Genomic DNA, 17,993 nt, shown 5'->3' with positions numbered 1-17,993 from the left:
ATGGGGGACACTGTTGATAGGGTAGGCTGTGCATGTATGGGGGACAGGGGCTATCGGAAATCTCCACAGCTTCCCCTCAATTGTGATCCAGAAGTTAAACTGCCTTAAAAAAAACAAAAACAAACTTCAGAAATATAAAACCAAAAAACCTCATCTTTAAAAAATAGCTAGTATTGATTGGGTTGGCCAAAAGTTCATTTGAGTTTTTCTGTAACAGCCTACGAAATCCCGAACAAACTTTTTGGCCAACCCAACAAAAGATGACTGCTGAATGTACCTTTTCATTTAAACCCATGAAACCTGAGTAAGATTGACTTAATTGCTCAAATTCACTAGCTCAGCTTCTGACGGGGGATCTCGGGCTATACTCATGATCTGGGTGAATTAGATGGGCTGATATGCAAAACTTCTTAGGATTGCTAGGTACGTGTGCTCAGGGGCCACTCTGGCATAGCGCCGTGAAATCCCCCAAATTGAAACTGAGAGGCTAGAGTGTGGAGGTTAGTATGCAGAGTATGAAGATGCTGCAGTGAAAGGCACTAGAATGAAGGCTAAGTTATGAATTAGAATGTGTGACCAGAGAGAATATTCTGCCATCTCTTTGCATTTACCTGAATGCCTTACTAAGAATAGATATTATATATGAACTGGCCACTTTGGCCTTACAGAAGTCTTAAACTAATTCCACTCTTCTATAGTTTTAAGTATTCATTATATATAGGGAATGTTTGAATAGCCCAACCCTTCCTAAGTGGCCAATTTTTTTTTTTTTTGCGTTACGCGGGCCTCTCACTGTTGTGGCCTCTCCCGTTGCGGGGCACAGGCTCGGGACGCGCAGGTTCAGCGGCCATGGCTCACGGGCCCAGCCGCTCTGCGGCATGTGGGATCTTCCCGGATCGGGGCACGAACCCGTGTCCCCTGCATCGGCAGGCAGACTCTCAACCACTGCGCCACCAGGGAAGCCCCTAAGTAGCCAATTTTAAGCAACATGCAAGCAATACAGAATTGGTGTGGGACAAACTTTTTTTTTTTTTTTATGGCAAAGCATGGAGTAGAGGTTTTGACTGTAGAAGCTACCTTTCTGGTAGGCTTGTCTGGGGAGTTTATAAGGTGTATGGTTTTTGTATGTTAATAGTAGATTATCAAAAATTAAACAAGGTATCTCCTTCAATCACCTCAATTGTACCTGACATGGGAGACTATATAGGAAGTGTTCAGGCCAAGGGGGCTCATACAACATTATAGTCTTGATTAAGGTTTTCTTTTCATTAGTAATTTTGGAGTCCAGTCAGAACAATTTGCATTCTGGGGGACTGAATTTTGGTTTGTGTTTACTGTAACACTGCAAGGATATTTGAATTTGCTTCCCTGTTGCCATAATCTAGTGAAGAAGGTCTTGGGCTTCACAATCATTCAGAGTAGTTTGTCATGAAAGCTGACTGAGAGAGTGAAGCACTGAGGACTGTGGTCATCTAGGTGACAAATAGAAGCTCTCTGATAAACACAGCTTACATCCAAGGCTTATCTCAAACTGTGAAATTCCTGGAGCAACCACGGTCATTCTTCAAACTCTAAAAAATTATTTCCCACCGACCCTGTCACTGGGCAAAAATCTCAGAGACTAGCAGGCTGTTTAGACTTTTTATTTTGGAATTCTGTTGATCCCTGTTCCCAAGGGACAGAATGATGCCTGAATATAAATGAAGGCTGAGCTGAAATAAGCATTTAAAGTTTTACAGAGGACCATGGCTTAGGCACTCCTACTAGGTTCTTATCAACAGTCACTGTGATATTAGTAGCATGTGCAGAGAATATGCACAGATTGGGGTCTTCAGCAAATCAAGTAAGGCTACCAGCAGAGAGCTCTGGGGGTTTGCATTCAAAAGCTGCCTAATGTAGCTGTGTAGCTCAAGTGAAAGACAATTGCTAGCTTCTTCCTGGAGGAGAGTTGATACCTCTGTGACCCTGTAGGGCATTAGAAAATTCTGAGGTCAGAAATACTGATCTGGGTGAAGTCAAAGAGATTCGTGTGGAGGGAGAAAACAGCCCAACAAAATTCACTGTTGAGGTATATTCCTAAATGGAGCTGGGGAGGATTGTACTACTTATGTCAACAGATTGTGTCACTGCTGGTACAGACAACAGGGCAGCCCTCCAAAGACCTCCCTTTTCTCATCACTTGGGTTCTTTGATGAGAGATTCTGGATTGAGAGTACACTGTTTGCAAATCAGCAACAGGGCATGGAGACAGTAAAAACGATGAAAGGAGAAGGCGGTGAGTTAACAGAGGGTGGAATAGTAGAAGGAAATTAGTGTAAAAGCCTTACAGGGAGAGTTTGGCTATTTACCGTATCTTAGGCCATAGGTAATGGCCTTGCTCTAAGGTCAGTCAAATGAACTGAGCTCACAGACAATAAAATAAGAACATCTGGTACACTCAGTTATGGACGTTTCCATGAGAATTTGGAGAATTGAAGTGACCACAGGGATACTCACCTTAAAGCCAAGTTTCCAACTCAGAATGGGATTTGAATGCTAGAGTACAAGCCTTAGGTCCCAAGACCCAGATGTGAGATACACTAGCACTAGTGCTCAGCCATGCTTAAGTGGTTTGAGAGACAACTCATCCCCTCCCCACTTACTATAACCATCAATGTAATTAAAAAACAAAAAGCAAACGAAAAAAACAAAAAAATCCTTTCAATGTCAATAGGAAAATGAATCACTTGAAAACTGCAGTAGATAAAATGCCCTGAGGACATCAACCAAGGCAAAGCTGACAAATGGCTTATAATTTAGCTTTACCAACACCCCCTAAGGGCGGGCTACTAGTGGTATAACTGGGATTAAGATTTATTCTACCCTAGGTCAGTAAAGGAAAGTCCCCTTAAGCACCAGACTTAGTCTAAAATTCAAGAGGCAGCCCCACTAAAGGCAGGAGGGGCACCTAGTAGATTAATTTTGTTTTCAAGCTCCTTTTCACGATCAGCCAGCTTTCTTGAACATGTCTATTGTTTCTTACAAAGTGAAACTGAATATGAAATTTACAAAGAAAGCATCCCCTGGTGCAATGATTCACAGCACAAACCATGCTGGTAACAATTAAGTGGCCTCATCACAGAGTATAAAGGAGGACGTTTGCATATTTATAGCATGGGTCCTGGAAAAGCTCTCCCTGGACTCTTTAAAATTTGAGCCTGAATTGCAAACACATTTTATGTTTGCTCATTTGGTGAAGAAAGCAACCTATTTGTCATTTTCAGTGCTTATTCGTTCCTATTGTGCTGTTGTTTATGTTCCTTCACATGATCTTTGCAGAGTTCTGAAATTCCCCAAGGGGTAGAATATTATTTTGAGATAATATTTTGGAGGGGGAGCAGATTGATGAATAAAATATGATCTTTGTTTTCTTTGGCCATGGGGTGTGTGTGTGTGTAGTTTTCAATATGCAACAAACACATTAATTTTGAAATAACTTTTAAATGAGGAAGAATGCCCTTTTCAAAAATAAACAATAGAACATCAAAAATTCCTTCATGGTATTTCTCTCCATATTGATCCCTTAGCTTTACCAGTTGTGACTTAACTTAGGAACAGACTGCTTTGGGTAGAAATCAATTATCCTGAAGCATGTAAGGATAAACATTCCCTACTGAATTTTTCTTTTTCAAATTAGCTATCTTATACGCTTGCTAGCAATAATATAATTTCACTTTCCCTTACTTTCAACCATGCAGAATTGGGTACATAAACATTCCAACTATTTTCTACCTCCCAACTTTATATTATATAGGGTTGGCCAAAAAGTTCCTTCTGGTTTTCCGTAACGTCTTAAGAAAAACCCGAGTGAACTTTTTGGCCGACCCAATTCATATAGCATTATCATTAAAAAATGGTTTATTACGGAGTGATTTTTGTTACATCTCCTATAGCTTGCCTGTCCTTAGTTCTTTTCTTCCTTCTCTGTCCTTCTTTCCTATAAAAGTAGTAAAAATGTTGAGAATTTTTCAAGCACTATTTCCGCATCTAAGGTAAAAGTCAACTCCACCTCACTTTGTAGACACAACCCTCAATTTCATGTTAAAAGCTTAAGAAATTATACCCTTAAAGACTGGTTTAATTTTGTTCAGCCTGGCTTGATTCTTATTGGGTGCTGTTTGATTTCCTTGATGTCTAGTATTTAGTGTGTGTGTGTGGTATGGGGAGTGTGGGCATCTCTTTTTGACACAATTTGGTCAACTTACCTTACAAAAATCACAGTTTATGTTACAAATATAAGTGCAACAAGTGTACAGCATACTCAAATCTCTCTCAATTATTTATTTCCACCCTATTATTTGAATCCGGAGGACATTAACCAAAGCTCTAGGAGATGATCTCACATACTGTTGGTGAAAAATTGAGTCTTCTGTTGCAGGCACAGAAAACCCACCAATCCTGGTAATTTTATTACCAGCAAAGCTTTAGCAAAGCGTTATCAATCTCTGCAGCCAATGGAGCGCCTCATCGAATGTCAATAGCGGTGCATTCCCCTCATTTAAGGATTACATCACCTGCTGCAGAGACAGCCTAACAGTTTTCTACCTTGAGAAATAAGACCCAAAGTATCTATCTCTTAAAATTTGATGATGAAGTAAAAGCGGGATACTTCATGGAGCATCTGATCAAAGACTTTTCTTTTCACTGATATGATTGTGGAAGATTAAAATGCCTGATGCAATTTGCATATTTGTGTGTGTTGGTGGATTCAAGTAATGTTAGAATATTATTTAAGCCATAATATTTGCTATTGAAAAACACTTAAGCTATGAGCCTTGTCTAAATTTATAAGGGCACTTCTGAAAAATAACAGACAATGCAAAAATCAAATGTACTACCTAGTTGATGGATGTCCGGCGGCAAGATGATGAAGCTCACTGTGATTGTGCTGGGGCAATAATGTTGATCATTTTGCAGTGTCTTCTATAATTACTGAGACTCAAACACTATTTTACTCAGCCATGTAATAAAGTAGGGGAGCCTAATTCATTGGGGATTAATAAAGCCTCAGGAAACATTAAAAAGTTACTGAACTTTTAAGTATAGATTATAGGTCAGGGTAGGATACTATTTATTCTTTGAGGAACAAATGAATACTTTCTAATAAATTACTACTATACCAAAATGTTAAGAACTTAAGCTGGTTTTAAATAATAAGTTTCCAGAAGGGCCAATGAATTTTAATTTAACTTGAAATTAGTATTATAAATATATTTCAATATTCAATAATCAAGTAGCATAGACTTAGATTGCAATCATCTGGAGTATCGATTATACATGCAGTATTATTTATAAAAGACACTAAAAAGGAAAACAAACTAAAGGCTCCTATTTCAGCATCTTCATAGGAGCCTATGACTGTGTGGAAGAGTGTTTTTGCATGTTTGTGTGTACCTGTGTGTTTTCAGGGAAGTAGACTGTGAAACTGTTAAAGTATTTACAATATCCCATAAGTAAAGAAGCTCTAAAATGAGAATAAACTAAATGTTACTTGTCATAACTTTTGTTTTTCTTGATGAAAACTGAAGAGAGTTAGCTGTATGTAATGTCACTTAATTCCCAGGTTCTCTTTAATTTTCTGGGTTCAAGATTTTTTTTCTCCCAAATATTTTAATCACTTTAATTTGTTCTCCTTGGGATCAATAAGTTTTCTAGATCTCTCCATGAAACTCTAAAGAATTGTGCACAAAAGAGGTTTATCTCACTTTGGAAAATATCCTTAGTTTGTTCACTGTACCTCTGACTTGGACTCAGTAGTTGGCTCATTAAGATTTCTAAATACTTTCATATGGATTGATGTCTAATCTCTGCCTTTTCCATTACTGTAATTATCATCAGTGGAAATCCTGGGCCTAGGATTGATGTTGACACTGTGTGAGGGAAGGCAGTATTTATTGAGCAGGAACAGTGGTAGAAGTTATGTCATAGAAGAGGGCTGTTTGTCCCTAGACAAACTAGGACAGAACTCAGCTCTATGAGACTGGGACATGGAGATCCAGCCATGACCAAGGCCAGGTGGAGCTGTACCATCAGCAGGAAGTTGGATTAGCTACAATGTAAGGTCCTTTCCAATGCCAAGACTGTATTTTTAAAATACTGAATTACAGGGAGTGATATCTGGACCAGATAATTTCAAGGACCAGAACTGGTATAAGACCAAGACCACGTGCTTGGCATCCGAAGGGTCAGGTGGTGGTTAGGTGCATATGACCAGATGAAAGACTCTTGTGGTTTCAGTCAAGGTCTTTGAGGAGGGGAAGGGAGAGCTTATAAAGAGCACTGAGGGATAGACTCACTGGTACTGGATGTTGTGACAGTTACAGGCAAATAGGACGGAAGCAGATGGTATTCGTTCTTACCATTTTTCACTTTGTTTAAAGCAAGCTAATTAAATTTTGTTTCCATAGTCCACAAGGTTTTAGTTAAAATATCATTCGTAAGAGAAAGGTAACTAAAGTCAGTTATTGACAAAAACTTTTAAAGGGGAGCCATACAATGGACAACTTTCTTTTAGCTCTGCTTCTGTGGTCTCTTGTGAAAAATAATCAGAGTATCTTTAGTGCTATTTTATCCACAAGAGCCCATCACCCTAAATCAAACAGCACAAACAGTTGTTTTTGAAATTAGGGTCCTTCTCTATATAAAAATTTAGAGGCAAACAAAGTCACCCTGGCCTGGGCTTCATTACGTTATTTACTGTCATGAGTAAAACATGATCAGGGTTATAACCATGATCCTACAGCCTGGATTGCATTGGACATGGCCATGATGCCATGTGCATAAGCCTCTTGCACAAAAATCAAGCCACACTCCAAATTATCTCACGATGACACCAATTATAATTGGAGGTGGAGGGACTGCCCTGAAGGATTCTGTGGTTAAATCCACTCACAGTGAGTTTGTCAGAGTTTTCTTCAATGTCTAAGAGTCTCCATAGTAATCTGAGTCTATCCTCACACATCATGGTGTTTATTCAAATCATTTGAAATATATGCTAATTTGCCTATGCTCTCAAAAACCTACAGCAAATAAAACCCCTATTCATTTATCATTTTGATGAAGCAGGCTTCACAGAAGCAATTCCAGGCTTCTTCCCTGCTGCTCTATGCTAATGGTATCATTTGGTAATGGATGAAATGCATCAAATGGGAGAAGAACATCAAGAAAAATTTCAGCCTGCCCTGCTGAGCTCATTTTGACCCACTATACTCTCCCTCTGCATGAGGAAGGCACTTTTCACCCAAGGAACCCCAAAAGCCCATTTAATAATTACCTTGATATATACACATTCCACCATTTACCTCTGCATGTGACCACCATCTCAAAACCATAAGGAGCTACTTTGGATTGAAAGACATGTGGGACCCTTCCATCAAGAAGAATATAGCAAATTTTCTCCCTGTTAGACACTGGAGGTGTTACTCAAGCCTACTTTTAGCGGCATGGCTGTGGACATTACCTTTAAAAAGCACTTGGTTTCAGCTGGATGTGTCCAAAGGAAAAAAATTTTAAATCAAATAACAACAGGGTGCAGAAAATCTTGCCATCTTATAGACCTTGAGGCACTGTAGTTTCAGAACACACTAACATCTTCAGTGCTGATGAGAACGTCTCTAATAATGTGCGAGAGAGAATTTCACATCCCAGTTTTAAAAACTGAAGAGGTCAAATATAATGTCACAGATATGAAAGGAATACAAAATTTGACCAAAGTGGGAAACCAATCCATCTAGATTTTCTCAAATATAATTTTCAAATAGTCTTGGAATGAGTGTGAGGATCATAAACCTTGCTTTTCTTCCATCCTCTTTGCTCATATTAAAAAGCAAGAATCAGATTTTTAAAAATGGTTAAAAATTACATATGGATCTGTTATTTTGCTGTATTAGCAATACCGGCCAATATACATGTTTGATTGATTTTTGCGTCAGTGAAAATTACGTTGAGCACTACCATATGTCAATCTCTTGTTCGGCCTATTGACCACCACTCTCATCTTGAGGCATCCGTTAGGCTGAATTCCTTCAGGGAGTTCTCTGTTCCATGTCTCTTATACACATATCATCTAATCTCAAATCTCGCTGCTCTCCTCATTCATCCATTCTTCACTTTATACATAGGTATGAAATGCTATGTGTTAGTGGTATATTGTAAATACTGTACAGACATTTGTGAACAAAGTCTTTTATAAATTAAATAGTCTCAGTTCTAAGGGCAGTGAGATTGCCTGCAACACAAGCCAAGGGGACCTGAGCTTTGCAGCCTACCTCAGCTGACGGGGAGGGAAGAGTGTCCACAGAGTGGCACCAGGGATGGAGTCCTCCTCAGCTGGCTACATGACATGCTGTTCAGCAATGCATAGTAACAGTTCCCACAATCATCTCAGAAATAGGGTTACTTTTATGAATTGAGCTGTATAATTACAGCTCTGTAGCAGGAAAGGTAAAGAAAGGGATGGACCAACAATGGATGTCCCAGGGAGTGGGGTGAAATGGGTTGCTGATATTCAATTGGTATAGTTTCAGTTTTGCAAAGATGAAAAATTTCCAGAGATCTGTTACCCAACCCTGTGCATATAGTAAATAGTACAGTATTATACACTTAAAAATGGTTAAGACACGGCTTCCCTGGTGGTGCAGTGGTTGAGAGTCCACCTGCCGATGCAGGGGACACGGGCTCGTGCCCCGGTCCGAGAAGATCCCACATGCCGCAGAGCGGCTGGGCCCGTGAGCCATGGCCGCTGAGCCTGTGCGTCCAGAGCCTGTGCTCCGCAACGGGAGAGGCCACAACAGTGAGAGGCCCGCATACCGCGCAAAAAAAAAAAAAAAAAAAAAGTTAAGACAGTAAATTTTATGTCATGCTTTTTACCACAATAAAAAATGAATATCAAAAGAGCGCAGAATTATACTGATAGGAAGGCTAACAAATATTAGTACTTGTTCATAGGTGGTGTTACGAGCTGAATTGCGTCCCCCAAAATTTATGTGTTGAAATCCTAAACCCCAGTACCTCAGAACAGAGCTATATTTGAAGATAGAGTCTTTAAAGAGGTAATTAAAATAAAATGAGGCCTTTAGGATAGGCCCTAATCTAACTGCTGCCTTTATAAACAGAGGAAATTTGGACAAAGAGCAGGGATATACGTGCATAGAGGAAAGGCCATGTGAGGACACAGTGAGAAGGCGGCCGTCTGCAAGCCCAGGAGAGAGCCCTCAGAAGAAATCAAACCGACTGACACCTTGATCTTGAACTTCTAGCCTTTATAACTGTGAGCAAATTTGTTGTTTAAACCATAAACAAACCAGAAAAAGTGCCCTGATATTAATAACTCCTATTTAGTAAATGAGTTACTCTTTGTTAGGCACTGTTCTCAACTCTTCATTTAATCCAGAGTCCTAGGAAGTAGGTACTATATTTATTACACAAGGGCAAAATATAGAAGTAGGGAAGGCTCATATGTATTCCACTATGAAATTTAAGTTATTGTTTATAGACTTTTAAATAGTTATATAAAAAGCTGGAATTTTAAAAAGATTGTATGTAAGATAACACAGGATATATACCTATATATCATATATATGATATATCTATATATCATATGTATTAATATAATATTGCATACTTAAATGGAAAAACAACAAATGTTCTCCTTTAAGTGGTCCCATCAGCTGAAGTTCTCTATTTATAGTACATTTGGATGAGACAGCCGTATAAGTAACTGCAATATGTTACTTTTCTAGCTGTTTCTGTAATCAGTAACTCCCAGTGAGTTAGAAAATGGGGTGATACATCTGCCTTTTAAGCTCTAACTGCAGCCAGTTTTTGCAGACTGTTGAGCTTGTATGAATCTCACCTTTCTGCCCTGCCTTCTGACTCTTGGTTTTGACTTAGAATATGATCAGAACACGTGAGCTTTGATAACAGGTGTAATAGAAAACATAGGTACTTATATAACTCTTGTAATATCCTGAAGTATTTCATGCAGTTTTCAAATTTATTTTTAAGAACTGAAATTTTCTAAATTGTTTTTTAAATATCAGTAACACAGATGGAATACAACTTCATAAGAAAAATGGTTGCTATAAATTTCTCATTTTTCTTTTTTCATTCATCTTTCAAAAGTTTCAGCTGTTCCCCAATATCCCCACTGTGTACATTCTCCTTCTTTAACTGTTCTTTTCCTTCTAACATATGTTGTAGCACATTACATTAGCAAGAGACCATTTGGTTACAAGGGGTGGATACCCTGTCAAAATAGCTCCATCACAAGGAGGGGTTGTGCTTGAAGATTAAGGGGATATTTCCTAGAAATCCAAAAAAACATGGTCATTTCTGCCAAGAATAAGCCAAGGTAGATTGATTGCTTACCATACCTATACATCCATCTCTGTAGATAATTTTAGAATTAAAGAAGCCTCTTTCCTTTGGGTCTACTTGTCCACCTAAATACCCATTCCAGCTTCCCCACAGGCATCTCTAGCTTAAACAAAGTGCAAAACACATATACACACACACACACACACACGTCAAAGCTATTTAAAACATACAAAATAATTTATTCAGAAACTAAGTATATTTTTTTCCACTCAGTACCAAGGAAAAACTAAAGGTCCAGAGTTTCACAGCAAATAAACTTTTAGTAAAGACTGAGAGGAAATAAGTTGAAAGTCACATGACCTGGAAGGGAGAGCATGATGTTTGTCATCCTCACTTCTATTCACAGAGTCTACTACAGGAAAATGATAGAATGATAATTGGTACATGCATGTGGAAAGTTTTAAAAAATGCCATTTCAGAGTTTCTTTCATCACAATGTCTCTAAGCATAGAAATTTGGAGCAGAAGCCATTTTTAGAGGATAACACTTGAGGAGCCATCTTGGTTGGAAACAAAGAATCAAAAGTCTTGATGGAAAGGTTGAAAGCGATTGGTGTTAGTTGCTCCACAGAGTAGAAACGGACCTTTTTTCTTGTATAATTGTGAGGAAAAATACTTTTTTCCTTCTCCTTTTGTAAAAAAAAAAAAAAAAAAAAAAAAAAAAAAAATTTTCTGGAAGAAACTACAGACTTGGGAAAACTGTCTCTAAAAAGAATCAAGCAAAAGGCCATGGTCACATGGTGGTAGGCAGGCTTCACTAGTGAGGCTCTCAAACCATCAGAAAGATCTCTTAGATAAATTAGCCAATATGAGTGGTGCCTGTAGAAAGGGGTGGGAAGGGTGGGGTGGGGTGGGGCTCTGTTTACACTTGGGAGGAAGAAGTAAGGGAAAAGATCAGCAGCTATTAGGAGCTCAGGTTTTAAAATGAGATTCAGGAGTACATAAAGCTAAGCTTTGTGCAACAGTTCAGAGCTAGAGAAAAGTTAAAGGTCAGGAGAACATAAGAAAATCTTTCCTATGATTCCATAGGAAAATCAGAGAGATCACAAAATTTCTCACAGCAACATGGAAGAGATGTTTAAATATAAGCATTAAACTCAAAAACTTCAACTTTTGGGAACATTAGTACTATGATGGTGATATAATATTAATCTTACACCTTGGGTTACATTTCATCTTTTTTCTCTTGTTTTTGTAAAATCACTGTACTTCTTACCCTGTGATATTTATTGTCCTTAGTGAAAATTAGATATAATGGTTCAATGGGTCATTGCGTGGCAAGTTAATTACAATAAACCTCTCCCATACTGGAAGATCCATCAGTATCTCCTCAGGTATAAATACTCAATACTTATTTTGAACATGAATACCTTTTTTTCTGCAAGACCTCAGCCAGCACCACTATCTGAAGGTTTATGGATACTCGATCCACAATATCACATCCAACTAGAAGATTCATTTCACAGCAAAGGAGGTATACAGGAGATGGCCCATGACCATGAAATTCACTTATTGTATCATGTACCGCGACATCCAGAAGTAGTTAACTTCACGGAATGCTAAAGTAGCCTACTAGAGGTACATCTGAAGCAGCAGCATGGAAGCAACTCTCTGAATGCAATGAGTATCACTTTTCAGGATGCAATATATGTACATATTAAACCAGGGCCATTGCACTGTATCTCAAATAGAACATGTTCATGGTTTCAAGAACCAAGGTGTGGAAGCAAAAGGGGGCTCCATTCAGCAACTCCCAGTTACCTATCATGGTTCCAACCCTGCAACTCTGGGCTTTACATGGGTGAATTTCCATCGGAGGACTGGGTACTTCTTGAAGAGCAACGTGTATGTGAAATGAGTTCCATCACCCTAGAGATCTTAGGGAAAATGTAAAACTTAGAGGTGATTAAGTCATGAGTAGAACTAGTGTCCTTATATAAAAGACACCAGAGTGAGCTCCCTTAGCCCCTTCTGCTACCTGATGAAACAAGGAGACGTCTGAAGAGGGCCTTTACCCAAACATGCTGGCACCTTGATCTGCTAATCACCAGAACTCTGAGAAATAAATTTCTGTTTTTGTAAGCTACCCAGTCTACGATATTTTGTTACAGCAGTTTGATCAAACTAAGTCATGTGCCAAAGATTGAAGAACAGAAGTAGTAGACATCACAGCACATGCCATTAAGTACCAGATGTAGCTCTTGCCCCAAAGCCTTGATGTTACAACCAATTACAGAGATAAGGCAATAAAAGGGAAATTTAGAAGTGACTAGAAGTAACTGGGCACTGAAGACCAACTTAAGTTCTACAATAGACAAACATTTTTGTTCTTAAACCTCATATTTTTGGCAAATGATTTTCACTGGTTTTGTTATTCTAGGAAAAGTAGAATTGTCAATTTACAGAATAATCAAATTGAAGGTCCTGTTCAATGACTGCAGAAAATCTCTTAAAATTAAGGCGACGCAAGAGGGAAGAGATATGGGAACATATGTATATGTATAACTGATTCACTTTGTTATAAAGCAGAAACTAACACACCATTGTAAAGCAATTATACCCCAATAAAGATGTTAAAAAAAAATAAGGCAAATATTAAATAGACACACGACCGTGATTGGATTGCGGATCATTTGGTGAGTCAGCCCGGTCACTTATACTTGAAATTCAAAGAGAAAGCAGGAACCAAATTCTCAAACAGTGAAAAATGGTATCAGATTGGCTTGTGATCTTGCAATATATAAGGCTGATGGGGAAAGCGATGGATTTTTCTGAAATACAATAAACGGGTCATTTTTAAATAGATCAACCAAAGTATTTCTAATACTCTACTTTTAAAATCATTTTTGGTGGGAGAGGGGCTACTCCACAGACAACTTAAAGTAATTTAAATACTATTTTTTCACCTTCTGAATTGTATTAATCAAGTATGTTTCATTTTCCTTAATAATGATTTAGATAATATAGCTCCATATATTGAATACATGAATCTTATCACCATGTTAAAACTTTTTATCTTGACTTCTGTCTTTTTGCTACTAAATTCAATTGTATGTTTGATTTTTAGAAATCCTTATGATTCTATTATCACTGTAATTTTTCCTCTACAGAGATTTAAAATTTACCAATGAAAGAATATTTGTCCTAAGTTCTAGAGCAAACTAGTCACTGCAAAAATACTTTGTGTTCTTTAAAAAGTGTTTATTTCTGTTTGGTTTTAAGGCACAGCATTAGATCATCCTGAAAAAATTCTTTGTAATGAGTGACATTTAATATAACTATAAATATAAATCTAATTATTAACATTAGTACAACATTGCTTAAATATTTTTTCTTAACCATGTGCAACTTTATGTCAGGTATGAGCCTATTCACATTGTTGCTACATTCTAGAAGCTTATATTATATCACAAATATAAGCTTATATTATATCACAAATATCACAAAGCAAGTGTATTTGTGAAAAAAAGCCCATTTACTTGCATTTACAATATATTTTATTAATAAATGATTAAAGTCTGTTTCCATCTTTATGATTGATAGAAAATATAACAAATGTATTAATGGACTTTACAAGAAGTCTTTCATATGTTAATATACTAGTATATTTACTTAATAGATTAGTTTTAATATATTAATTTATGAATAAAGTAATATGTTTTATGTGTTATGAATAGACTTTTAATCTTATGTACATTTTGTGAAACCAGAAATATTTAAAGTACCTTTTTGAATTATCACTTTGCATCTTAAATATTCTGTGTTCACGTCTAACAAAGTAAAGCGATTCGGGGCATTGAAGTGTGCCTTAAACTATATGGTTTTAAAAAGAACTGTAATTGCAGCTGACTAATACATGACAGAAATAGACATGCACATCTGTGTTCTATAAAAGCCATAATTACATATATTTTCAAAACAAAGATGTGTTATACAATGTGTTTTACTGAGATTTAAAAAGAGATACTTTAAGGACCTTTCAAAACGTTTCAGAATGTCACTTTTTTGGCAAGGGGGAGGGTGACATACATCTGAGGGAACTGAATGAAAATTATTTTGCCAGTTTCCCTATCCATCCTGTCGAAAAATTTTGCTATTTTCCCTGTCATATCTGTGAAGGTTTATTAAATATCTGGAAACTCGACTGCATTTCTTTGGTATGTTTTAAAGCAAATTACTCTGAGTGTAAAATCCATAAAATAGTTTTCATGATGATTATGACACTTTAAAATTTCAGTGGTAAACTTAAAAACAATTTGATTACACAGGTTGTTAAACAAATAACCTTGTCAGTACAATCTAAAGTTCCCAGGAATGGGATTGATTTCTTTGTTCACACCACCAACATTTACTGAACACTTGCTTGGATCCCAGAGGAAATAAAAGATACACAGTCTAAGTGATATAGATCAGTGGATAAAGCAAACAATAAACAAGAAGATTTATACCGCCTTCTCCCTAAGAGTAGGAGCCATGGTGGTCAAGAATTTGGGATTCTGTATGTATTTCTTGGGCTTGTCGATAATGTTTCTCTTCTCATAATTTATGAGATAAATTTTAACATATCATGGTATAGTAGATGATTCTCAAGATAATGCAAATCCTCTGGAAGGGATTTTGGATGTGTAACAGGTTGGTTCTCTTGGAAGCCATCCCTGGGATGAGGTAAGCAGTTAGGGAGTGCCTTTGGGACCAGTAACTGCAGAAGCAAGGAGGAGAAAGCAGGAGAGGAAGAGAGAGGAGCAAAGCCAGGGTACCAACCCAACTGCCGCCTGGGGAGAACCCTTCACATGGTGCTCTCGAGCTAAAATGGCCTGGGAGGGTTGTCCAGAGTTGGGCCAAGACTACCAACTCTTTAAGACTCCTGTTTGCATTTATCCACATAGCTCGGTCATGGGACGTTGGCTGCTCAGAGGAGTGTGAACTTGAGTGAAGTGGAAGTTTGAAGCTGAAACATGTATAGATGGGACCGAGAGCTGACATTGCCTTAGCAGCTGGGCAACAGAACTTCACTGAAGGAGGACCTGGGGACACATCACACCATCTCCACAGACTGTAATTGGTAAAAGAGCTCTTTGAGGATTGGACACTTCCATTTTTCCCTTTCTTCTTATATATTGGAAGATCACAGACAATCCCAATACCTTTTCATTGTCAGAGCGATTCTTTCAGGCTTCCTGTTCAAATTATAAGTATAGGTGACCCAGCTGACTCACCATGTGATTCACAATCCAGTCAAGGTCATTCTTACAGTTATTCTATACTTTCATCAAATAAGACTGCAGTGCTCAATGCTCTCCCAAAGAAAACAAAAGTAGTAAAAGTCTGAATTGTGTTTTTAGAGCCGAAGTAATCAAGGAAACTTTTAGATATGCCATATCTTATCATCAAAAGGTTAAAGAGAACGTATGTAATTTAGTACCATAAAATCACATATGAGGTATGATGTTGGGCTTAATGTTTGAATATACTGTTTCCTTATATGTGGGTAAAAAGCAGATTAATAAGTAGTCTGTATTATCAATCTTTTCAAGATTCTTATTTCAAGTCCTAGACCATCTATTGCTGTTTAGCAAATAACTGCAGTTCACCAAACTGTTTATCATTCATAAAATTAATGACTATTTGATCTCTTTGTTAATAATAACAGTTTTAATAACTGTATGTATTAATGAATGTACATTTAAATGTGGTCTATGAATTTTAAAGTATTTTTAAAGACATATGCAAAGATAAGTATTTTTTCATATATATTAAAAAATAGCTTGAAGATTTCGACAATAGGTTATATAACAGAAAAACAGTTCTAAAGATTGGTTATTTAGTCCAACTAATCCTAAGAGCAATATTTTGCTGTGTCAATGATTCTTGTTGCCTCCTATCAGTAAAATTATTGGCACCATTTCCTGATTTGAGAGTATTATCAAGATACTTAGATATCTATTTATGAACATTAAAAATAAGCCACCTAGAATAGTGTTGTATTATTTACTTTTAGTAATGGTAGTTAATTTATTATCAATCTGTCTTATATATCATTTTCTTCCGCATTTTCAGAGAGCGTGCCTCTTTGTACTCTTTCACAGACTTGCTCTATACCAAATGTTTCTCTAGAGAAACACGTGATTAATCGATTTCACCTTTCCCAACTAACAACTGACTCAGTATAATCTCCTGATATGGATCACTCCCATTTGACAGTCACACTGATGTCTGAAATTCTTTTAAACATCTTTTGCATAGATATCGAATGAAGGCAGATTAGTTTTCAAAATTCATGGCAGCTGCTCGCTTCAAAGTGTTTTGCAATCTAAGACAGAGTATAAAAATAAGACACACTAGTCCTGTTCTTTTAAATGAGGATAATTTGCATAGTTTAAAAAGATCATATTATTCACAATAGAATTTTCATATTCTAAGTTTGTAAAAAATATTCATGCTATACCCTGAGATTCTAAAAACTTCTTTCAAATAACTTTTTTCTCTAATCTTTTTCTTCTAAGAACTTCTGTAACTTTATTTATAATCCTTTCCCGAAATTCTATTTTATAGAAAATCAGTCTTGTTTTATTCATGTAAAATTAATACATCAATCATTTACTGCAAATCCTTTACACAGAAGAAAAAAGTAAAAGTTCACTCTTATCTTCCTCAGACATGGATCATAAGTTTGTTTTTTAAAGTTCTTTTCTTATATATTTTGTTTCATTATGTATTTACACTTATGTTTATGCATCTCTGTATCTATATATCTAATTTGTTTTTACTTTCATAAATTGGATCAAACTATATTGTTTATAATTGTTTCAATTAATAATACTTGTTTTCTCTGTCATAACGCATAGACATACCATATTCTTAATGGCTGCATGGTATTTTCCAGTTGGGACACAGCACAAAACATTAGTAGTTCTAATGATAAATAATAAGTCTGTTTTAGTTTTTGATGTTTTAAACAATGCTTCTATTTGTACCTGTACAAAATTTTGCTTTCATAAACAGGCATGTCTGTAGAACACATTAATAAAAAAGAAACTGCTAGGTCAAATGATACTCCACTTTCCCCAAAGCATCCAAAATGTCTAAACGTATTTGTGAACCTCCTTCTGGAATGAATACACATTTTCTCTCAAACCTTTAATAACCACATTACAGTTTTTTCAATATTTTATTTGTTAAAAATATTGTATTTTGATTCATACTTATTCTAGTGGATTTTGGCATCTTTTATTTTTTCACTGGCCATTTGTATTTCTTGTGTAAATTGCCTTGTTATATAATGTGACCATTTAAAAAACCGGATTGTCTCTTATTAATTTGTGTATACTCTTCATATATCTTGCACATTAATTTCACATTCATGTCAAAGATCTTTAATAGCCTATAATGCTATGTCACTTTGTGTATATTTTTTCAAATATGTTTTAAAACATTTCTATATATTTAAATCTGTCACAGTTTTGTGCTTTACACATTGTCCACTTTATGTCATATTTAGAAAGGCTGCCCCAAAATAAGTTTTTCCAGAAAAATTTAAAATGTCACTTCACTACATACTAAATTTCTAAATATATTACA

Source organism: Monodon monoceros, unplaced genomic scaffold, assembly GCF_005190385.1.
Source record: "Monodon monoceros isolate NGI ecotype Baffin Bay Population unplaced genomic scaffold, NGI_Narwhal_1 Super_Scaffold_1, whole genome shotgun sequence".
NCBI lineage: Eukaryota > Metazoa > Chordata > Mammalia > Artiodactyla > Monodontidae > Monodon > Monodon monoceros.
The sequence above is the reverse complement of the archived record's forward strand: the minus strand, read 5'-3'. Positions refer to the sequence as shown.